Source organism: Canis lupus, chromosome 29 (assembly GCF_003254725.2).
Source record: "Canis lupus dingo isolate Sandy chromosome 29, ASM325472v2, whole genome shotgun sequence".
Taxonomy (NCBI): Eukaryota; Metazoa; Chordata; class Mammalia; order Carnivora; family Canidae; genus Canis; species Canis lupus.
Window position 1 is genome coordinate 19,761,635 of NC_064271.1, and position 25,742 is coordinate 19,787,376.

The 25,742-nt window shown below is 39.6% G+C and overlaps 1 long non-coding RNA gene across 1 annotated transcript; it reads left to right on the top strand.

Moving 5' to 3' along the window:
• The first annotated feature begins 936 nt into the window (after window positions 1-936).
• On the top strand, window positions 937-22,213 carry LOC125753974 (uncharacterized). Its single transcript, XR_007407014.1, has 3 exons — window positions 937-1,282; window positions 19,616-19,814; window positions 21,942-22,213. It is a non-coding gene; the product is annotated as an uncharacterized LOC125753974 (long non-coding RNA).
• The last annotated feature ends 3,529 nt before the right edge of the window (window positions 22,214-25,742 follow it).

The following is a 25,742-nucleotide window of genomic DNA, read 5'->3' on the forward strand; positions in this document are numbered from 1 at the left end:
AATAGAACAGAAAATCAGAGTGAACAAAGTGAAGGCAAAATTGAAAGAGGTAAGAAGACTAAAGTTAAAATTTATTGTACTACACTCCAGGGTTTTTTGTTGTTGTTGTTCTGCCCTGTGATCAGAAGCACTCAGCTAATAACTGGCAAAGACAGAAATCGGAATAATGATGAAGAAAAAAATTGCAAGAAAAGGTATAGGAAGTTTTTGAAATGAGAGAAAAAAGAAAAAATATCCTTTTCTCTTTTTCCTTTGATACTAAATTTACAATGTCATACACATACACACGCACAGCATTTACATTGTATAACTTAGAAAAAATAAAATTAAAAAAATAAAAATGTCCCTTGTTTCCACCTCTACATGCTTTTGCTAGACATACAGAAAACAATATACTTAATTACTGTGGTGATACAATAAAGCAGATTTGTCATACAATGAGATATATTACTTGATATTTTAAAATTAAAAATAGATTTCCCAAATAAATTAATTTATACATTAAGCACAACCTGAGAATTTATCAAGGCTATCGCCATTATAAAAAAATCTCACCTCTAGAGGCACGTAGGTGGCTCAGTTGGTTAAGTGTCTGCCTTCAGCCCAGGTCGTGATCTCTGGGTCCCGAGATAGAGCCCCAGTTGGGCTCCCTGCTCAGCAAGGAGTCTGCTTCTCCCTCTGCTTCTATCCCTCCCCCCAGCTCATGCTCACTTGCTCTCTCTCAAATAAATAAATAAATAAATAAATAACCCTAAAAAAAATCTCACCTCTACCCAAGTAACTGGCAGGGGAAATAAGATGGAAGCAGGTACTCCCTATTTATTCATTTATACATTTTTTCATTTGTTAATTATGCAACAAATATTTGTTAAGCACCTACTAAAGTATCAGATACTATGATGGATTTTATCCGTTGGGGTCCTACGGTTAAACAGATAGCACATTCAAATTAGGATAATCCAAGGGAATTTATTTATAAGAGTGTTTAACTGTGAAGGTTTGGGTAGAGAGGGATTGTGCAGGAACCTAAGGCTAACATCAGCAGAGTGATTATTCCCCCTAGGTTCTGCAACCAAAGCCAAAGGAGGGTGAAGGAGCCCAGCCAGAGAGGTTTGCAAGGAGCAAAGGACCTCATAGGAAAGGAGCCAGGAGAGCCTATATCCCGATCTCACTGTCTTTCCTCCCTCCAGTCTCCACCCAGGGCTCCCCACCGACTAACACAGCAGAATCTGGAGAGCATGGAGCTGGTTGACAAAAACCCCAAGAGGACAGCCACTAGGAGGTGAGAGCAAGGGGAAGCAGTGTGGATAGGGGGTGTGGATGGGTGGAAGGAAGACCCTGGTATAGCTGCAGACAAGAACATAAGAAAGCACCTGTCCTCACAGAGTTTACTCTCTTATTAGAAAGGGGCTATGTTCATGAGTAACAATGAGAGCCTTAAGTGCTGTTAGGCAAGTACAAAGCCAGGGCTAATTTCCAGTGGAGGCAGTATGACATTCGATGAGTAGCAACAACATTAAGTCGAAATACTCTGAACAACTGCTATGTTTCTTTGAGAGTAGCCTCTTAGGGGTGCCTGGGTGGCTCAGTCGGTTCAGCATCTGCCTTCAGCTCGGGTCAGGAACCCAGGGTCCATGGGGCCCCTGCTCAGCAGGGAATCTGTTTCTCCTCTCCCTCTGCTTTTCCCCCATTCCTCCCCACTCCTGTTGCTCTGGCTCTCTCTCTCTCTCAAATGAATAAATAAAATCTTTAAAAAATCCCAAAACAATAGCCTTTTAATAGAATCCTAAGCAGGACTGTAGAATAATGTGTATGTCTGTCATTTTTAGAGTCCTTGGTGATTAGAAGCTGGAAAAGGGAGACCAGAACCATTGTGTGAAACATATACCCTATATTCAATTTTTTCTCTTACCATAGAAGCATATATGAGGTTGCAACATGCATACCAACTCTCTAACAACACATGTCTTATACATTTATTATGTCCCCTTGGTAAATTCTTTAAAAAATATAATTTCTCTTGATCTTAGTGGTCCCTATTCTTCAAGGCTGAAAGTTCTCTGAGTGCTCCAATACTAATTTCTTCCTTATTAGCTAATCCTTACTTTATTAGTTATTTGTTCATGTGTATGTTTCTTCTGTACTTTCATCTTGACCTTAAATTGCTTAAAGGCTTATGAATATTCAAATATTTCTTTAAATTCCTTTCCACAGTAGCACTACAGGTAGTTCAGGGAGGGTACTTAGTTTGATTTATTACATTTGATTATTTGGATAGGTAAATTGTCCCATTAAAATTAACGTATCATTTATTCTTCAACCTGCTTGATCAAGATCCTCAGCAGGTGGCTTGATCATACCCTGTTGTGCCTAGAACAGTGTCAGAGTATGCCTGTATTATCTGAATAAGTATTAATAGCTCTCTCCTTTCATTTATAAATGTATTACAAATTATAAATGTATTACAAATTATAAAAGTATAACAAATACACTTATAAATGAAGAAAATATTTGTAATTCATATACAAGGTAAGGGGCTAGTATCTGCAATACATAAAGAACTCTTACAATTCAACAGCAAAAAGACAAATAACTCAATTTAAAAATGGGCAAAGGACTTGGATAGACTTCTCTTCAAAGAAGATATACAGGGATCCCTGGGTGGCGCAGCGGTTTGGCGCCTGCCTTTGGCCCGGGGCGTGATCCAGGAGACCCAGGATCGAATCCCACATCGGGCTCCCGGTGCATGGAGCCTGCTTCTCCCTCTGCCTGTGTCTCTGCCTCTCTCTCTCTCTCTCTCTGTGTGACTATCATAAAAAAAAAAAAAAGAAGATATACAAATAGTCAATAAGCACATGAAAATATGCTCAACACCACTAATCATTAGGGAAATACGAATAAAAAAAACTACAATGAGAAACTATGTCACATCCACAAAGATGCTTATTATCCAAAAGAAAGAAAGAAAGAAATTAAGTGTGGTGAAGAGAAATTGGTACCTTCATAAATTGCTGGTGGCAGGGACACCTGGGTGGCTCAGTGGTTGAGCATCTGCATTTGGCTCAGGTCATGATCTCGATGGTCCTGGGATGGAGTCCGCATGAGGCTCCCCACAGGGAGCCTGCTTCTCCCTCTGCTTATGTCTCTGCCTCTCTCTGTGTGTTTCTCATGAATAAATAAATAAATAAAATCTTATAAAAAAATTGCTAGTGGCAATGTAGAATGGTGCTGCCACTGTGAAAAACAGTGTACTAGTTCCTCAAAAAGTAAATATGAATTCTCATATGAGCCAGTAATTCCATTCCTTGTTAAATAATCAAGAAAAATGTAAACAGATACCCACATACAAAAACTTGTATGTGGATGTCGGTAGTGGCATTATTCAGAATAACTGAAAGGCAGAAACAAACCAAATGCCCATCAACTAATGAGTAGATAAACAAATGTGTACAGCTATATAGTGCAAGAGTATTCAGTCACGAAAAGGGAAGTACTAATTCATGCTCTCACAGGGATGAATCTTAAAAATATTATGGTAAGTGATTGAAGTCAAAAGGCCAAATATTATGTGATTCTATTCATTTTTTTTATGTGATTCTATTCAGATGAAATGTCCAGAATAGGCAATTCCAAAGAGACAGATGAGTGGCTGGTTGGGTTGGGGGAGAGAGGAATGAGGAGTGACTGCTGACCGTGTATGGGGTGCCCTTTAGGGGAGATGAAAATGTTTTGGAATGAGACAGAGGTGATGGTTGCACAAGCCTGAATATAGTAAGAACCACAGAACCATACAGTTTAAAATGGTGAATTTCAGGGCTCTGGGTGGCTCAGCAGTTGAGCGTCTGCCTTCAGCTCGGGTCCTGATCCTGGGGTCCTGGGATTGAGTCCTGCATCGGGCCCCTGGCATGGAGCCTGCTTCTTCCTCTGCCTATGTCTCTGCCTCTCTCTCTCTCTCTCTCATGAATAAATAAATAAAATCTTTAAAAAAATAAAATGGTGAATTTCATGTTGCGTGAATTACATTTCAATTTTAAAAATTGCCAAAAAAACTGTAACAAAACAAAATCCCAATATGTCCTGGTTTGGGCAATTAATTATACAATCACCCTCCTCATAGGGCAATTGCTAGGGAGTAAATGGGAGAAAGTAAAGATTACCAAGATTGCGAAGACCTGGGAGCTGAAGACTAGAATGAAGGTCTTTTTCAAAGATCCAATTCTCTAGGACATAGACAATGAGCATTACAGGTACAAAGGTTTGGTTTTGTATTTTCAATCTGTTATTGTTCAGGATCAAGGTCAGACTGAAATTTTAAAGGTTCTCTTGAAGAGTAAGAGTTAATATTCCTTAGTACAGAAGGTCTCCTACCTAACAAGCTTTTAACTTAGAACTTTCAGATAGAGAAGCAAAACCAGAGGTTTTTTAGCCTCAAGTTAATTCAGCAGAGGGCTAGGAGCATAAACTTCAAGGCTAAGGAGGGCCAAAGTACTACTGTTAAAATTTTTTTATCAAGACCCCACTAGCGCTTGGGTTTTATGGCACATTCTGATGAGCCCGGAGCCAGAGTCAGTGGCAGGTACACAGCAAGGAAGGTCCTACACGCTGCTCCTGCAGAGACATCCAGAAGAGGAGTTGCCTCCCTCCTTCACATGTGGACATGAAACTAGTCCATTCTGCACAAAGAGAACTGATAGAATGTGTGTTAACCCGCTTCTAGAGCTGAAAAGACGAACTCACATTCCTATTCAGGGGAAATGCATTTGAGAACTCCAAGTTTATAGCCTGTCTGTAAGTAGAAAGCTATATGGAATCTACTCCTCTCCTTTATTTTAACTCATGTGTTGTGTTTTGTTTATTAAACAAAATGCCCTGAAATCTCCATAAGGCCCTCTTAGATGGGCATTTCTCCTGCCTTAGTTGGCCACACCATTGTCCTGCCTCTTCCTTCTAGTCTCTTCTCCCTGGACTTTCATTTCAAGGACTTTCTCTGGACTTAGCCATATAAAGAGCACACAGAAATAAACCTGGGTATTTGGCCTCCGATACATTATGTCCCAGTTGGAGAGACAGATGAAATACACAGAAAATGCCAAATGATGTTATGCTTTAAATAACGCATGAGCATGTCACCAAGTAATAGATGATGAAATTCTAAATGAGTGGTTTAGGAACAAGTACTATGAGTTTAGGAGGGTGAGATCACCATGGGATAAAAAAGATTGAGAATAGTTCGTGTTTCATTTAAAGTAACTCACATTTTGAACAACTCTTAAGGATTTTCCACTGACAATTGAAATATGTTGCCCATTGACGAGGGTTTGAAAATAGTTTTGTTTCATATAATTGTAATCAGATTTGATGTGTACTGTAAAATTCTAATAGAGTCTTCCTTCCTAACTCCAAATTGGATAGCCTCTTAGCATTTGCGGTAACAGGATTTGACCTATAATACATTGTGTTTATATAATCCCCTATATTTAGCATCAAATGGAAAAGTTTTCCAATAATGAGGTTTTGGAACACAGTCAATTCATAGGAATCAAGTCATGTTCATGACAGCTCAGCAGCTCTGAACTGTTCTTGAGAAGAGAGTGAGTGACAGGTTGCAAAACTAGCAATTGTGCAAAGAACAGAGCTGCTCCCTTCATCAAAACTTGACTGGAAACTTTCCTTATAACGGACTGTTTGGTTGTTTGACCTTTCTCTGGGGAAACTGTCCTTAGTGTCCTTGATCCGCCCACCCCCTCCCCCTTAAAAACCTTTTGTTCTATCTCAAAGGTACTTCTAGACCATCAGCTAAATTATCTTGGAATGTCTGCAGGCTCCAATTTTTAGCTTGACAATTACTTCAATGAAGCATGCTTTTTTCTTTTCCTTTCTGAAAAAAACAAACCAATCCACGACAAAACAATATTTACCAAAAATGCCAGCATCCCTGCCAATAACAAACAGCCCAACTCTCCACCCCCCCTAAACAATAACAACAGAAACGTTCCAAAAGACAAAATTCCCTGGCCGACCTCACTTTGCAAAGATTTTAGGGACATACTTTGTGAGCCTTCCATGCTGAAAATGTTCTGGCACAAAGAAAGGAGAAGTTTTCCTGTTTCAGGTGTGGTTTTTAGGAATAGAATTTTCCATACTGGATTAGATCATTTTTCCATCAAGGCCAATATCCTGTTAGCTGACATGAAGTTAATGATGGCAAAATGCTTTGAAAACATAAATACCACATACATACAACAATAATGAGCCTGCATACTAGTAACTTTATGACCCTAAGCCCTGGTTCATGAAAAGAACCTGAGATGCATAGAAGAGACAAAGTATTTAAAGATTCACTTCTTGCTTTTCTTCACATTTTACATGCCTTGAGGAAGTAAATAATTTTTCTTTTTAAACCTAGAAGTGTCAACAGTTAAGGGTGTTTTCAGAACCAGTGATGCATGTGTTTTGTGATCTTCCTTACAATGTGGAAGCATTTCTTGGGCCTGGCTGTGAAGAATGGAGTTAAGCAGGTTGCATATAACCATAGGGCTCGCTGCCTAGAAATGATTATTTTAATTCTATCTTCTCTCCTGTTGGATAGGGAATAGGAGGGGCAATAACTTTCCCAAGGAATGATTCTTAAGTTGTATAGATTTGCTCAGAGGGAGGGAGCCATTTTATTTTAGATCTTTTTACCTGGTGTTTTTTTTTCAGATTAGTTCAATCGGGTGTCAACCTTTAAAATAAAGAGTAAAGTTTTTTGCTTTTTCTACTTTAAGTGTTGTTTTTTGAACAGCTTCTTAGATAAGCAACAACTGAAGAGTATATGGGATTCATCCATGAATTATGCTTGCTTTGCTCTCTACAAAGGCTGTTGCACCCAACAGACTTCTTTGTTCTTTTTGTTACTTTTAGAAAGCAATCTCAGGGGCACCTGGGTGGCTCAGTGGTTAAGCATCTGCCTTTGGCTCAGGTTGTGGTCTTGGGGTCCTGGGATCGAGTCCCACATCAGGCTCCCGAAAGGAGCCTGCTTCATCCTCTGCCTGTGTCTCTGCCTCTCTCTCTGTGTCTCTCATGAATAAATAAATAAAATCTTTAAAAAAAAAAAAGAAAAGAAAAGAATAGGCATTGTTGGGAGCAGGCTTCTCAGTGCTCTGGCGAGCACTGGATCTTTTTGGGAATAGCATAGCATCAGGTGATCTGAGCTTGCATGCATATGTGTGGGCAGGCATAGACAGGGATGTATGCAGAATCAGAAGTTCCAGTCAAGGGGCACCTGGGTGATTCAGTGATTTAAACATCTGCCTTTGGCTCAGGTCATTATCCAGGGTCCTGGGATCAAGCCCTGTGTTCGGGCTCCCTGCTCAGTGGGGAGTCTGCTTCTCCCTTGCCTTCTGCACCTCCCCACAGCGTGTGCTTGCTCTCTCTTTAAAATAAATAGATAAGGGCAGCCTGGGTGGCTCAGTGGTTTGGTGCCTGCCTTCCGCCCAGGAATGATCCTGGAGTCCCGGGATCGAGTCCCACGTCAGGTTCCCTGCATGGAGCCTGCTTCTCCCTCTGCCTATGTCTCTGCCCCTCTCTCTGTGTGTCTCTCATGAATAAATAAATAAAATTTTTTTTAAAAAAAGATAAAACTTAACCAAGAAAAAAATTCTAATCTACTCAGTGAGAAAAAAAGGAAACCGCCAGTCAGGCCCATTGTTTCCAGCCATGTACACCTAGTAGTCATTAGATTCGCAGAGCTTTCATATTTTTGTTACCTTACTTTTGACTTGCTTTTCTAAAACCAGCATAACCTGTTAGAAGGTTCATAGCTACAATTGTACACACATGGTGCCAAGCAATAAATTAAACGTTCTTAGCTTCCACATGAACTGATCTTGCCTAATCATACAATTAAAATGTTTTCTGGTTATAAAAGCAGCACCTGTTTTACGGAGGAACATTAGAAAAAGTTTTTAGAAACTGTAAGTAAAATAGAGATCAGCTATAATTCCGCCATCCAGAGAATGAAAATGAATACTCACTTTAAACATTTCAGTATGTTTCCCTCTGAATTCCTTTCGATGGGCATATACACAATTTTTGTTTTCAAAACTGGGATCACATTGTGTACATGGCTTTAAACCTCTTTTTTTTTTTTTTCTATTAAGCGGATACTGGGAGCACTTTCACATCACAAATGAACTTAAATAGTAAGCTGGTATTTAATCCTGATGCCAAACATCTGGACGAAAAGTAAAAAGTCTGTCAATTATCTAGATATTTTCAAGTACCCAGATGTTTGGCATCATATCGACAAAACATTAAAATCCTTGACCAAAATTTGCAGCTTTCACACAGATGTCTGGCATTATGTAGTCAAACTCTCTCTGAACTGACTGGACCTTTTTGGCAGAAGAGAGGCAGAGCATTTATTACATGCTTTAGGTCAAAAGTTTTTCAGCGTGTAGCTCATGTGTACATGGGTAACTTTTGCGTTGTTTCATAATGAATCAGTGGCACAAAGAATATACACATCTTAGGAACCCTTAATTTATTTTGGTAAAAGTTGGCTAACTACATTTTTAATCATTTCTCAGCTGATTTGACTATTCACCCCAAGAGCTTTGCATAAAGTTGTTGCTTCATCCCAATCTTGGTTTTGAGGATTTGTACCCTATTTGGGGGTTTGTTTTGTCTTTTTGCTCTAATTAAGAAAGTTCATTCTGGCTGCTAATTTTATTAACAGATTGCTCTGAATATTTAAAAGTGATGTTAACATGCCAATATCCCTGACAACAGTCCTCCTTAAAATATATTAAGGTTTTTTTCCAAAAGATATTTTTATGATTTCCTAATTATCATGTTCCTTGGGTCATGGTCTTCCTTCTGTATTACATAGTTCCACATGTATGCTAATTTTTTATTCCTGAAGGCGTCATTTATAAACATTCAACGAAGTTCAGTGTTATCCACAATTGTGTCACACCAAATTATGTATTTGAAAGCATATTTATACTTATCTTTGATAATATAGCCTTAATATATTTTTCTACTTCTTGACATTGTCAAGTGTGGTTGTCTTTCATTTGCAACCTATCTGGTGTTCTCTTTGTTGGTGTTACTATGATTATATCTACTACATGTCTATTAGTGTAAAAACATTTCTACTTCTAGTTGCTGAAATGGGGGAAAAAAGAGAACCTATCCAAGTTAGCCAAAAAGAGCTATGTACTAATAATTCAATGCATGAGACAATTAGTAATGGGAACTAAGTTCATATCTTGCATCTCACCTACACAACGTTGTTCAACTTGTCCTCTATGTTCTCCTGGCTCTGTTGTCAATTTGCTCAGTTGCCATAGGCAGGACATTTGCTGGGGCTTTGTCCAGGTTCTTCATCCATAAAAAAAAAAAATGAGACATTCCCATGTTAGTTTGTTTTGTGCAATAATTTGTAAAGGTTCTTTGACATCATAAATATCAAATATTGTTGCTGTTGAGTAACTTGATTTATCTGAAGGAAATGCGTTAATAAGCCAGGTGGATAGGTTTTTTTTTTTAAAGATTTTATTTTTTTTAAGTAATCTTTACACCCAACATGTGGCTCGAACTCACAACCTCAAGACCAAGAGTTGCATACTCTACTGACTGAGCCAGCCAAGTGCCCTGTTTTTTTTTTTTTTTTAAGATTTATTTATTTGAGAGAGAATTTTTTTTTTTTTGAGAGAGAGAGATTGAGAGAGAGAGTATCTCAGGCAGATTCTCACTGAGCACAGAGACCAATGCCAGACTCGATCTCACAACCCATGAGATCATGACCTGAGCTGAAATCAAGAGCCAAAAGCTTAACCAACTGAGTCACCCAGGCATCACCCTCCCTTGTTTTGATTAAAAAAAAAAAACTTAAACCACCCCACACTTGAGGACTGATTCTTTGTTTCTTACAAGGAGAGTAATTGCCTCATTTTCAGTTTTAGATCTGGGTCTATGTGTGTTTTGCTATCATGAATATTTTCTTCAGAAGTATTGAGTGTCATATGTTTGGTATTCTTGCCCACTTGCAATTTACTTATGATTTTACATTCTAGGGGCTTTTCTGGGATCTGAACAGGTCTAAGTAAAGCAGTCACTAATGAGGTGATATGCCACTGCTATTCTGGGATATCTTCACATGATTGCTATGTTTCATATGACAGCAAATCTTTGGATAAAAATGAGAAATTATAGTTCCTTAGCTAGATAGTTGAGAGTCTCTAGATGGTATCTTCTTTTCATCCAAAGTACTATGGTGCTGGGCTGTAAAAACAGTACCCTTAGAGTTTTGATCTAGTGTCCTTCAGATGTAGATTTCTACCTGGATATGTAGGTTGTATATATAAATAAGCAAAAAGATAGACATGTGGCCATACATACAAAAATTATTGAAAGAAATTGTAGTTTCAGTTCAAGCATTTATTTGGCACTTGATTATTAAATTCAGTCGCTAATCAGTTGCTTTAAGGTTAAGTAGTTGTTTGACAGACTTCAACTTTTATACCATATTACTGGTGTAAGCATGTATCCGAGTGCACATATCCCTAGGCAGCTGAATTTTAGTGACTATTGTCTGATATCTGCCACTGATGAGAAAGATCAGACTCCTCTATTTCTCTCACATCCCTCATCCAATCCACCAGCAAGTCCTGTGGCACTACCTTCAAAATATGTTCTGAATCTGACCACTTCTCACCATTTCTATGACTTCCACCTTAGCTTAAGCTATTGTCATCACTTGTCGGAACTAGAGAAATAGTCTGGCTGGGTCTCCGTCTTTCCAATCTTTTTTTTTTTTTTTAAAGATTTTATTTATTCATGAGAGAGAGAGAGACACAGGCAGAGAAAGAAGCAGACTCCATGCAGGGAGCCCGATGTGGGACTCGATCCCGGGTCTCCAGGATCATGCCCTGGGCTGGAGACAGCACTAAACCACTGGGCCACCCAGGCTACCCCTCCGTCTTTCCAATCTTGTGTCCTGTAGGATCTCTTCCTTCCACCAAAGCCAGAATGATCTTTTAAAAATGTAACCTGGATCATGTTACTTTTCTGCCCCAAAGCCCCAAAAGCTTTCCAGGATATTCAGACGACATAACCCCCTGCATAATCTAGATCCTGCTTCTCACTCTTTGTCTCTTTCACCACCCACACAGGCTTCTCACTGCTCCTCTTCTATATGAAGCCAGCTTGTGTCTCACTGTATTGTCCTCATGGAAGCGGCTTGCATTGTAGAGTCATATATATTAGATCTGTTGAATGTTGCCTCCTCAGAGAGACCTTTGTGTGCTGTGTTCTCTAAATTAGGCTGCTGGCCCCTTGTCATCCTCAAAACCCTTAACCTGCTTTATTTTTCTCTGTGGTCCTCTTCAGTATCTGAATTTATATTAGCTACACTTCACTTTATAGTTTGTTATCTCTCTCACTACCACCATTTAATCTTCACGAGAAGGAATTTTGTCTTATGCCTTGACGTATCCTGGCACCTAAACTGGTCTCTTAGTATATGCTCATTAAATATCTTTTCACCCTAAGAAATGACTTAGGGTTGACTTTAGACCTTGGTTCTCTAGATTTACATCATTCTATTACATACTTCTTTTTTTTTTAAGATTTTATTTATTCATGAGATACACACACACACACACACACACACAGAGAGAGAAGCAGAGACACAAGCAGAGACACAGGCAGAGGGAGAAGCAGGCTCCATGCAAGGAGTTTGATGTGGGACTCGATCCTGGGACTCCAGGATCACGCCCTGGGCTGAAGGCAGGCGTTAAACCGCTGAGCCACCCAGGGATCCCCCTATTACATACTTTTGAGTTTGCAAAATTATCATGTTTCTTGGAGGCATCATTTCAGCAATATGTTTCCTGGACAGTAGACCTGAAGGAGTCTATATGATATGAAGAGATGGTTGAGTCAGATCATCACCAATTGATTAATAACCTGATTTGTTTTTTCAGTTGTGGTGGTAATTTCTGCCAAATAACCAAGACATAGGTCCTGTTGGCTTAAAGCATGATTGGGGTTAGATGTGCCATCCTCACATGCCATCTGGGGAATGGGACTTGCATACCCACTCTGTGTGTTATTAGTGACAGTTTTCTTTCTCATCTTGGCTCACCTCACAAATCATTGAATATTCTGATGCCATGGTCATTTCCTATGTTGTTAAGAGCATTCTCTTCTCACATTATTGAAAAATAAAAAAGACAAAAGTTGATCTGAAAGGCCCAGCCACCTGAGCAGAAATTTCCCCTTGTATGAGTACTTGTGGTTAGTTCCATAACAAGTACATGCTGAAATCTTTCCAAGTATCAAATCGTGTGGAGAGCACTAAGAAAAAGCAAAAACACAATACCTTTCAATTTCTATCACACTTTTTTATAGTTTTCACAGATATTCTTTATCAATATTATTATTAAGTAAACTCTACCATCAATGTGGAGCTTGAACTCATGACCTGAGACCAAGAGTTGCATGCTCTATTGACTGGGCCAGCCAGGCACCTCCCACATATTCTTATTTATCTCATTTATAGTCCCTGCTCTCAAGACATTTATAATCTATTTGTGGCTTTTAAAATGTAAAATAATTACAGACTAATGCAAAAGTATATAGTTAAAGGCTAAATTGCCCAGTTGGAATAGATATTATAGGAATTGAGGGCTGTGCAGGCTTGGACTGGATTGGACCTTCCAGAGAAGCTTCCAGAGAGAAGCTTAGGGTTGATCTGAAGCTTTGTCTGACTCCCTCACTGGATCATTGTTTATACGATTATAAGATGTGTTTCATGCTCCCAAAGATCTTATAATCTAGTAGAAAGGTTAAAAAAGTAACATTAAAAAAAAAGTTGAATTTAGTACTAACATAAGAATGGTATAAGTGAAACAGAAAAGGACATCAGAGGAAAAAGAGATAGCTTCCAATCAGGCTATCAAGGAAAGCTTCATAGAGGGCCCAGTCTTCAAGGATGAGGACCATCACTGCAGGCCCGTTAAATTCACTCCACTGACAATGATTCAGCATCAATTGGGCCAACACTATCAAAACATTTTCCATGTGTAGCTATAACCTAAATAACTTCCCAGATAAATGCATCCTTTAGGTTTACAAGGAGCAATATTGCTAAAGTCATCAATGTTGTGGGCACCTGGGTGGCCCAGTGGTTGAGCTTTCAGCTCAGGTCATGATCCCGGAGTCCTGGGATCAAGTCCCGCATTGGGCTCCCCACAGGGAGCCTGCTTCTCTCTCTGCCTATGTCTCTGCCTCTCTCTCATGAATAAATAAATAAAATCTTTTTTAAAAAGTTGCTGGGCAGCCCAGGTGGCTCAGCGGTTTAGCGCTGCCTTCAGCCCAGGGCCAGATCCTGGAGACCCGGGATCGAGTCCCATTTTGGGCTCCTTGCATGGAGCCTGCTTCTCCCTCTGCCTGTGTTTCTGCCTCTGTCTGTGTCTCTCATGAATGAATAAATAAAATCTTAAAAAAAAAAAAGTTGTCTATGTCAGGAAGCTACTCTAGAAAGCAATTCAAACCTACACACAGTTAAGCAAGAAGAATGGAGGAAAATACCTATGTTCAGTCAAGAAGCTTTTATCTACTCCCCAAATCCAACAGAACAATACTATTTGCTCTTATAAATACAAATCTTAGTGCTAAAAAAATAATCAGAATATTATGTTGCAATGTAAATTCATGCAGAATGATAAAAGGAGATGCATCAGATAACGTGCCCTTTACACATAGGATTGGTCACTCTCTTGCTTAAAGAGGTGTGAGGCTCAGGAAGGTTAATCAAACACTCAAACTTCCATAGCTCCTAAGTGACATGACTACTGGAAACTGAAGACTACTGGTCTGTCTGGCTCTGTCACAACACTGTGAGCTGCCTTAGAGAAAGCTGGTGAGAAAGCAGGCTAGACTGAAGCACTAGCACTAGACACTTTACTGTAATCCACAAAGTGAACTGCTCCACTCCTGCCCAATAATTTGCAGGGTGCACAAACGGATCCTATGCACTGTCAGTCCAGAGTGATCACCTGCAGCAAGTCTTGCTTTTAATTTTTACAGCACTTCAACTGTTCCTAACAATAATTTACTTTGACCTTTGAGTTTTCTGTATTTGCAATGACTTTCACATCAAATTTACCTGTCAGCAAAGGAAGCACTTTGACTCGATCCCAAACAAAACACAAAACAAAGGTCTCTGATGGGACGCCTGGGTGTCTCAGTCGTTGAGCATCTGCCTTTGGCTCAGGTCATGATCCCGGGGTCCTGGAATCGAGTCTCACATCAGGCTCCCCACAGGGAGCCTGCTTCTCCCTCTGTCTATGTCTCTGCCTCTCTCTGTGTGTCTCTCATGAATAAATAAATAAAATCTTAAAAAAAAAACAAAGGCCTCTGAGTCAAGAAAGATGGAACTGGGGCAGGAAATGGGGCTGGTGAGTTACATCCACGGGTAACAGGGGAACACAGCGGTCTGTCAGGCAGCACTGGAAGGCAGAGGGTTCGGGACTAGACATGGGATAAGGAAGCGAGTCAGTTTTCCAATTCTCTTGACTTATGCCTCCACTTAATTTTGTTTGAATTTTGAAATCAGATCAGCCCATATGTAAGTGTGTCTTAACAGAAGCACATCTCAAAGCCAAATCTAAGTGACGTTTACATCGGCCACCACTTTACATTACTCTTAGGCAGTGTTCCCTTCCATTAGTGATATTAACTGAATGTTGGCTGGCACCTACAATGCAATCAAAACATAGCATTTCGTGCTTATCGCCCTTGACATATCTTGAAAGAGAAGTGACACTGGATGTGACGATTCAAAGAAATTCCAATATGGTGCATCACCTCTGCCTCCAATTTTCCCTGTATCTTCAAACAGAAGTGCTGGTTTTTAGTTCTCATATTACTGATTTGTTGGTTCTTGCCTACAGGATGGGGCTGAGTTCAGTAGATTGCCCTAGTGGTTTGGAGGAAGCAGGAAGAGCAAGACCTGCCAAGCTTTTTCTGGAGGGAGCACCAAGGAGAGAAAATTGGCAGGCAGAAGGATGGAATGAGGTACCAGGAATGGGATAGGACAATGGGTTCAGGACTCATGGGTACCCCTTAATGTGGCACGTTGGTGGCATAAGTCCAGATTTGAGTTCCTAATATTGGCACCAATCCACTTCACCCATGCAGTAATTATATCAAGGCTTAACTAGTATCTGATTATTTTTTTCATTTATATGCTATACAGATACAGATATAGTTATCATAAGATAGTTTTCAAAATCCTAGTGTTAGTATAGTAATCTTTCTATTTGGTCTTAGGCCACTCTCACCAGTTCTTTTTTGTTTTTGTTTGTTTTTTAAGATTTTATTTATTTATTCATGAAAGACGCAGAGAGAGAGGCAGAGACATAGGCAGAGGGAGAAGCAGGCTCCCTGTGGGGAGCCCAATGCGAGACTTGATCCCAGGACCTGGGATCATGCCCTGAGGCAAAGACAGACAGCCACTGAACCATCCAATCATCCCTACTCCTGCCAGTTCTAAAAACCAGTAGAATAAAACCTGAGGTCCTAAGACATACTTTATTTTTTTTACTATTTTCTCTCATTTGTTATTTCAATTAATAGTCACAAAAGAACACAGAAAAACCTTCAAACACAGTAGGGATATGACAGTGGGCAGCACTTGGGGAGTGCTGGCAGCCTTTACATGTGGATTATATTACCAGGAAACTTACTATAAGTGGAAATAAAGTGCATCAAATATTATTTTCTCATCGAAACAGTGCTGTAAGCAAAGGGTAAAGTTCCTGACCTAGGTAGGGCCTTATGCCAACTTTTACCAAATGCAGGACTTAATAAACTATAAATGATATATTTTATGTTTCAGAGCATAAAGCTTTCTAAAGCACGCATAAATCAATTAAGTGGTGCTACAAGTAGTCAATAAACATAAAATCCATTTAATATGATGCACTCTCTTTGACCACATTTTCCTGCCAAATATTATACCGAAGCAAAACAACTCTAAGGAGCAGACTTATTAGTTTTATGGATCTCAAGATGATTTCCTTGAGGACATTTTGACCAGCATACTGAAGGAAAGTTTGGGGCAGTGATTTGTTGCCATTTTGGAAGAGAGGAAACGAACTCAGTGTTCTTATGGTCAGTTCCCTAGTTTTCTTACAGTCAATTTTTCTGTCATAAAACCTCAGGATTAGAACTAATCATGGCCTGCTAGTGTGCAAGAGGTTGGGATTCATTTCCTCAAAAGGGGAGAAACAACATATGTTCATGTGAGAAACTGCCTGTGTGAGTGTCAGAAGTTACAACATGGGTGTAATTGGCAGAGGGCTGTACGTGTGAATTGCTGTGAGTACAAATCACCAGAAGGATTGCTTGCATGATTTCCCCCTCTCCATATACCACTGAGGGGAAGGGACATTAACTGGGAGGCTTTGAATCTTATCACCCCAGTTAATAAATTCGAAGTAAAAATAGGAGGACTCTGAGAAGGTCTAAGGGTTCTAGACTAGACCTTAGAGTCATCTCAAACATCATTACCTTAGATGTTCTCATCCTGCGATGAGAAATCCTCCATTATCTTATATGAATCCCATAAATGTTGAGGGAAAATGGATCTCTAATAATTATTCTTCAAATCTTGCAATAAAATACTGAGGTTTCTGCCAAGCCAGTCTGTGTGACAGGACACAGTGAACAGTACAATTTGTTCTAATTCATGTAGGGGAGAAAAGGGAAACTATTCATTTAATCTTGTATTACATCAAAATTGATTTGGGAAAAAAGTCACAAATTAGTTCTGTCATTTCTGACAACATGATTTTTATCCGATGACTAAAAGCTTAGTTAAATGCTGGGATGGGGGGCGGCAGGGGGAAAGATTTTATTTCAAATCTTGAGAAAAAGACCCTTGCATCAAAATTATTCAACTATCATTTGCAGATAGCAGTGATCAGAATAACTCTCCTATAGCTGTGTTTCTTTTTTGCAGAATGCACTCTTTGTCAGCTCCATTTATCTTAAAAGGCCCAGTTATTCCTGTCCTTCGTGTACAACCAACTCCACTAAAGCTGTGTTTATCTCTGCTTGTTTCCTAATCTAGTGGAATCAAGGAGGGAAGATGGTCAAGTATGATTTTGCCTTGAAATGGAAACTGCTGTTTACCTAGCATGTTGCAAAGCAGTAGTCTTGTTTTCTAAAATCACCTAAAACACAGTAAAAAGCAAGAGGGGTCTTTTCCAAAAGCTGGTAAACACAATGTCACAAACCAACCTCTCTGGGATAAAGGCACTAGTGTCGTTCAGAACTTGTCTTTCAGGGACATTTTCAGGTTTGAAAGGAGGAGAGCTACTATCTCCACTAGGCTTTTCTAAGTACACACACACACACACACACACACAAATGTAAGTGAAACAGAGATTGGTGATCAGTTTTGCTTCTTTAGCAAATCCAGCTTTCTTTAGACTGTTTCTCTTTTGCCTTCGTAACCATGAGTGAATTCCTTTGAAACAAGGAGGCATTTCTTTCAAGAGCAACTTTCTCTCCCTCTGATCCCCAAACCCAGCCGTTGTTTGACTTGACAAGTAGGGGAATGAATGCAAGAAAACTGTAGAAGCCGCAGATTGGAAAAATAAGTAAACAAAAGTGTCCAAAGAAGGAACCCTGGTATGAGAGGAGTGTTGAAGCCCTGCAGTGGGCTTACAATGGTGGCCACCGGTGGTAAAGACATGAAATGCAATGGGCCTCACCAAATTTAAAACCTGTTTCAATGTCAACACACACTGAACAAGGAGATAAGTTCTTTAAGCAAAACAGTGAAACTCATTAAGAGGTGCCTGTAACATTTAAACTGAGAAAACTTCTCTCAGGTGACTTCTTGGGGGGCCAGAGTGGCTCATCATCAGCCTTACAGAGGGAGTTTTGACATTGAGCTGTATTAAGGATCATAAAATAATAATATCCACCATTTATTGAGCTCTCATCTCACACCAGGTGCTTCACATATCTCCTTTGACTCACATAGCAGCCCCGTTCGTTATTATCATTGCCTCCACTTTAAGGATGAGCACTTGGCTACCTCCTGGCCAGCAAGAGTAACAAAGCTTGAAGCTAGAACTTTATGCTTTTTCTACTACATGAAGAGATTTCCTTCAAAAGAAATAAGCAATGAAACTGCTTTGTAAGCAGTAAAGTTCCATGGTATTTTATCGTTAGAGCTTTCCTATTCTGAAGTCTGGACGAAATTCAAAACAGAACTCTGTTCTGCAAGGTGGCATGAGCCTGGGTTTCGTTATCACTCACTGTCTGCATTAGACTTGCACCACGTTATTTATCTGTCAGAACCTCAATTGTTTTCATTTGGAAAATGGTGATGATAGTAGCTGTTTAAATACTGTTTGGAAGAACAAATGAGATAATATAGTAGCAAACTGCCTGGCCCATAGTAGGCAAAGCTGGCACTCAATAAATGTCCCTTTATCCTCTTTCTTTGTAACTGTTCAAAAATAATAAAAACTGTTCTCACTCAGTGAATGCCATTTCTCATCTATTTAGTCACCTAAACTGTAGACCTTGAAATAATCATTCATTGATCCATTCCAAAACATACTTTGTGAGCACTTTATACCTTGCATTGTTCTAGGCACCAAGATCAAGAAGTAGACAGAACAAATGAAGATAATTTAACTACTGTTTTCCATCTCCCCAACTTTTCAACCAAAAAACCACCCAAGTCCTGCCTACTGTACAACAGTATATTAGAAAGTGAGATCTGATCTTGCTAGAACATCATAAAACTGTCCTGTCCTATTCTTTCCTACTGCCACCTCCCAAATGAGGAAGTGCTTTCTCCATCACCTGTCCTAGGTTGGTGGTTCTCAAACTCTAGCGAGCATTGGAATCACCTGGAAGGCTTGTTCAACCCCAGGTCGCTGGGACCCACCCCCAGAGCTCCCAGGTGACATCAGTGCTGTTCCAGGGATGATACTTTGAAACCCACTGACCTGGCTGATCACCTAGTTTACTTATTCTCACTCCACTAGTAACCTCACTGTCTTCTAACCCAGGGGTCAACAAACTTGATTCCTCAGGCCAAACCTGGCCCACAGCTTGTTTCTGTAAATAAAATGTTATTGGAAAACAACCATGCCCGTTTGTTTACACATTGTCTCTGGCTGCTTTCATGCTACAGGCAGATGTAAGTATTTGTGACAGAGACACACGATGTATGACATATGACCCACAAAGCCTAAAATATTTATGATCCGGCCCTTTACAGAAAAAATGTGCTGACCTCATCCTTAGCATCCTATGAAAATGGTCTTTCCAAAAATAAAGCCCATCTTGTCACCTCCTGATTTAAAAATTTAAAAATCAGACAGCTCTTCATTGCCTACACCGTCGAATCCAAAGTCTTCTATGATGTGACAAGCTGTCCAATCATGGTTTGCCAAACTCTTTGCACCCTATCCAATAATTAAACATCCTGGATGGCTTAGTTTTCTCTGAGCATGCCAAGATCCTCTCCCATTGCCTGGCCTTCCTCATCTTGTGCCCCTGTCTATAGCACCCTTCTCCCTTTTCTTCACAGGATGAGCAGCTACATAAGAGGTGAGTTTAATTTTTGAGAATTCAACTGTACACTCTACAAAGAGATACAGAGAAGTGGGACAATTCTACTTGCCCATTCTACTTGATGACTTTGTGCTTCTGAATGAGCAGGAGATGAGAGACTTGAATCTACTGTTTCTTCAGTCTGCTCGGATCCCCTGTGCCTCTCATATGTTAGTGTGAGTATCTCACCACAGAGGGTGTAATCCCAGTGTTTAAAGATAAGTGTTTTTCATACAACAGAGCCAATAAACACAAGCCAACTCTTCATCTGGTCCTCAAAGAAGAAGTAACAATCTGTTCTAAAGTAGAGGAAAATCTGGCTGTGTGGGGCTTACTAGACACTGGATATTTAGATACTATATATGTAGATACTGTACCTTATGGGTGATTTAAAGGGTCCACTTTATTTTTATTCATTTAGGATTTTTAAATTTTTTATTATTTTTAATATTTTTAGTTATTTATTTGAGAGAGAGAGAGAGTGATAGAGAGACCGCAAGCAGAGAAGAAGGGCTGAGAGAGAGGGAGAAGCAGACTTCCTGCTGAGCAGGGAGCCCAATGCAGGGCTTGATCCCAAAACCCTGGGATCACAACTTGAACCAAAGGCAGACACTTAACCTACTGAGCCACCCTGGTGCCTGTAGGATTTTATTTTATTTTTTAAAGATTTTATTTCTTTATTCATGAGACACACACACACACACAGAGGGGCAGAGACATAGGCAGAGGGAGAAGCAGGCTCCGTGCAGGGAGCCCGATGCGGGACTCGATCCCAAGACCCCAGGACTATGCCATGGGCCAAAGGCAGGCACGAAACCGCTGAGCCATCCAGGGATCCCAGGATTTTATTTGTAAGTAATCTCTATACTGAATGTGGGGCTCAAGATCAAGAGCTGCATGCTCTACTGACTGAACCAGCCAGGTGCCCCTAAAAGGTTCACTTTAAACATTAGCACTTAGACCCCAAACCCTAAATAGGACCTGGTTCATTCTTTGTTTTGGGGGCAGTAGTTATACCATTTTTTTGAAGTATAGTTGACACACAATGTTACATTACTTTCAGGTATACAGCATAGTATCAGGAAATCTATACCTTACATACACGTATTTTAAGGTTTATTTATTTATTTCAGTAATCTCTACAGCCAATCCTGAGATCAAGAGTCACATGCTCTTCCAACCGAGCCCTCTAGGCACCCGTCTATACATTATATTATGCTCGTCTCAAGTGTAGCTACCATCTGTCATCATACAACGCTATCACAATATCATTGACTATATGCCCTCTGCTGTATCTTTCATCCCCATGGCTTACTCATTCCACAACTGGAAGCCTGGACGCCCCCCTCCACTCTCCTTCAGCCATTTTTCCTGTCTCCCCACCTACAAGACCTGTAAGCCTTAGCTCAATGTCATTTCTTCTCATTTCCTCTGATGTGGGGTCAGTCTTCCTCTTCGCTCCCATAAGTACCTTCTGTCGTCTTAGCAATTGTACATATCTATATTATAACATTGGATGGTAATTATTTATTTCATTTTCAGTTTCTCTCCATTAGACAATGAGCCATTCCTGGACAAAGGCATATTTTAGATATCCAGTGTCTCTGTCTTTCTCAGTACCTAACCTAAGTATCAATGTAGCAACCATTTACTGATGAAATGGATGCAGCCCTACCTCCAACTGTAGACCACTCCCTTTTCTCTGAAATGATCATGAACTCCCACTGAACTTTCCATTAATGCTGTACATTGAACATTTCAATGCATTTAAATTCTTCCAGTATTCATTTTCTTTTTTCAAGCAGATGTATGCTTGTTCAGGGAACAACCTATATGTTTACAATAAAATGATAGTTGTTAATGGATTGATTGCTAATTTGAGTGTGATATGTTAAAAACAGAGATAAATTAATCAAATAGTTTTTACTTGGCCAGAGATTTGTTCATGCCTGCTCATCTAAGTTATAAAGACCTTACTATAGAGTGAATGTTTTTGTCCACCCACTCCCCCTCCCTGAATTCATATGTTGAAATCTAGCATCCCAGATTGCTCCCTCACCTCTGCCGTCATGTGAAGACTCAGTGAGAAGATGGCCACTTATGAATTAGGAGGTGGCTGGTCTCAGACACCAAATCCACCGGTGCCCTGATCTTGGACTTCCTAGCCTCCAGAACTTGAGACCTGAATTTTAGTTGTTTATAAGCCACCTAGTCTATGTATTATGTTATAGCAGTCCAAAAGGACTAAAACAAGGCTAAATATGGCTCCACATTGAGTAGAGATCATTTCTTCTTATTTCCAGAGTCCATATTGGCAAATGATCCATACCCACTTTGGTATTATTGTCTGGAGTTGCCTAACCTGTGTCCTCTGCCTGGAATGCTCTTCCTCTGCTGGCTGGCTTCTTTCTCACCAGCTGTGCCCAGTGCTGCTCCCTATCCCTTCATCAAAAGTTGCTCTCTTCCATGATCCAGTTTATTTTTTTTTTCTTATAGCATTGTGAAGAATGTAAGTTAAAGATTCCAAGTACATATTTGTCCAGTAAATGTCAAGGTGTCACAGGTATCATACTAAAAGTGGAAAACAGCTAAGTTGTTTGGCCCTGTATTCAATTTTTTTTACTTATGGTGAAAAACATTAAGGCTGAAGCAATAGAGAAATGGTTATTCAAAAGTTAACCAAACTTGAAGACCAACATGCAAGGTATTTATTATTCTGGAGTATTCAAATGACATTTGGGTCTCACTTACCAGGGATTTTCTGCAGACTTCCATTTCTTAGAATTCTAAGCAATATTTCTTTTAAAAATAATCATAATTTATCACACAGTTTTGAAACTACTTCTGATAACTCTAAGAAACGTAAGAAAATATTTTCCTTTCTCCTGCATCTTTGAAAATGAAATAGAGGGGCACTTGGGTGGTTCAGTTGGTTAGGGGTCCAGCTCTTGGTTTTGGCTCAGGTCATGATCTTAGGGTGATGAGACTGAACCTTGCATGGGCCTCTGCGCTCAGTGGGGAGTCTGCTTGAAGGTTCTCTCTCCTTCTCCCCCTCTCCCCTCTTGCACTCTATGTCTCTTAAATAAACAAATCAATATAAAAAAAAGAGAAGAAAGTGAAATAGAAAGGTCAACCAATAAAATTACGCCAAAAAGTTTGAGACTAAGTGAAGGAAGGTCCCTATCCTGGCAAGTGTCACTGTGAGATGGTTGGAGTTGCCTAACCTGTGTCCTTTACTGGGAATGTTGGTGGGTGGCTGTGTGTTTGTTCATTAGTTTTGGGCCTGGACACTTAAGGCTGAGTCCATTTAGAAATTCCAGACTTTTTGCCTAAAAGCCAAGGGGAATAGAGGAGAGCAGATTGAAGGACTAAAGCAGGTTGTAGGGCTTCTGCCTCTGTGTGTTTCTCTTTTCCTTGATTTATTTATATAGATTTGTGTTGTCTAACCCTTCATCCCTTCCACATTTCCTTTCTCTTCTCACACCTAAACCACCAAGATTAAGAACTAAAGGTAGAGTTTTAAATGTTGCTAGCTACAATTATTTTTTAAAAATACTTCATATTTTCTGATATGGTTTTTCATTTATTCCTCTACTATAATGTTCTTTCACTCAGGTTGATTTTAAAGAGAGTATTCCAACCTTCTTTGCTTGCTATTTTTAAATGGTCTGAATGAGTCAATAGTCCAAAAATGTGCATTTCTTTGACCCAGAAACTTTGCTTCCAGGAATTTTTATTAAGGGAATAATTAAACAGGTATGTGAGGACATTTGTATAAGGCTATTTATTCTAGAACTGTTCATCATATTGAGAAATTGGTACCAATAATAATGTTGCTTAAATAAACAGGTATATTCAGACAATTAAATGTTATGTAGCCACTAAAATTAATTATGTAGATAAATATTTATTCCCATGAAACATATATGCTATATAGTTAGGTGATAGAAGTAGTTTACCAAATGATGTGTTTTATATGACTATGCGTAGATACACATATTAGAGAAAAATAGCTGGAAGAAAATATGGTAGAAGTTCAATATATTATATAATAGTTCTAGTGATGTGATTGTGGATTTTTCTTTTCTGTTTGCATGTAATTTCAAATTTTCTTACAATTAGAAAAACTTCCTTCTATAATAAAAGTAGTTTATTATAACTAGCAAAATTTAGTTTTTATTCTATGTAATAGTCAACGAATTTGTATAGGAAATGGCATCCATTTTTGTTCTAATTAATTTTACAATCTTGTTCTCTCTTTTCCTACTTTTTCCTTCTCTGTCCCTTCTCAATTAAAGAACTTCTCATGTCTGGGAAAATCACTGGTGAGCAACCCGTGAAGGCCTCTGGAGGCTAACCGTGCCTTAAAGTTAAAAACAGATAAAATGAAAAATTCACGGCTCAAGGGAACTGTTCTCTGATGGAAATGTTCTTTCAACGACTAGGATTTTCTTTCAATCTGTTTGACTTTAATGGGTTTGCAGCTTCAAGATGCCTGGGGGTGGGAAGAGGTTAGATTTCCAAGGGATTTAGTTCAATGTAACCTCCTTACCTGGACAAGTACTGACATTTAGTCACTGTGAAACTGGACATTTTTAGGGGGATATGTACATAAGCAAAGTAAACTGGAAATTGAGAGAGTTTTCCAAGGCCTCAAACTAGTTTTCCCTGACCTATTTGTTTTTTTCCAGACAAACGCCACCTTGCCCTGAATTATCCTGTAGTTCTGCATTTTGCCTTCCAAAGTTGGAGGCCCAGGATCCTTCCCTCTCACCCTTTGTCAATGGCAAAGCCAGTGCCCTGGCTTGTCTAGTGGTAGCAATAAGCTCCATAGCAGAAGAGAAGCCATCACTCCAGAAGACACATGGACTTCTAATGTCTTCTAATACCAGGACCCCAAATGTGAGGTTAAAGGAGCTGAGTGAGGAATTAGGACCTGGCAATTGCATGTGCTATTTTTAGCTCCTGTGTTTGGTTCCAGGTCATGTGGGGAAGCGCGCATCGTCTCTGCTCATTGGTTTCCAATTGACAAAATGAACAGTGTGATATTGTAGGCAGGGGAGCTGCTTGGTCAAAGGCAAGAGAAAGAATGCCACGAACACAGTATTCTCAGCAGAGTGAATAATGATAGGGGAGACCAGAGATCTTTTCTAGATTTTATCTCTGGTGTGTCCCTGAGCACTTAGGCTATTTCTGTGACCTCAGCTTTCTCATGCATAGACGGGCAGTAAGGCTCTGTTCTCTCTACTTCCATTATATGGGCACTGGGAGGATAAAATAGCAAGTTAATGAGATTTAAAATAGGAAGAAAATGTTTTTTTCTGAAGCCTTCAGAGCAGTCTGAGATTTTCAGGTCACGATTAAGCAGAAGGTATTGTTTCGAGAAAAATCTGTACAGTTCGTATCGTGTACATATTGTTGGCTTGAGTGCTATATTTATTTGACAATTTATTTTTTATTTCCACACAAATATGAAGGGAAAACAGAGGCAAAGTAAAATAATAAGAACAAGCAAGCCTGAAAATGAAAGTTGCCAGTCATGTTGAGCCTCGGACCCACTATCTAACTGATACTAACGTTTAAACTCCCCTCTGATAGATTTGCAAGTGTGCGTTTAATGGGGTGACTGAAATGTCCACCCTGGCAAGTGCATTTCTCACGTGGAGAAATAGTGCGATTTTCTCTTAGGAAAATGCTGAGAACACATTTTTTGAACACATACAATACTGAGGACATTTCCTGGAAAACTATTGGCCTTTGCCTGGGACAATTGCATCACACAGAAATGTTTGCGGTTCGGATTTATAAGCAATGAAGGATCTGAAGCCAACATATGACTTTTGCTCAGTACAACCAGGGGGCCAGATCTAAAATGCTAGGCATTTTTCTATTTGTACTTAGGAAAAAGCTTTCCAAATTTTGCAGGATTCCTCTTCTACCTCCCTAGTATGTCAGCAAATCTAAACAACAAGCTACCTTCTTCTGAGGCAGACGTTTATTTAGTTGACTCAGATTTTAATGAGAATCACTTGCGTGCATTTTCTTTCTCTTGTTCTAAAGACACCTCGGAAAGGTCTGTGTGTGGGGGGGAATGACAACAAATG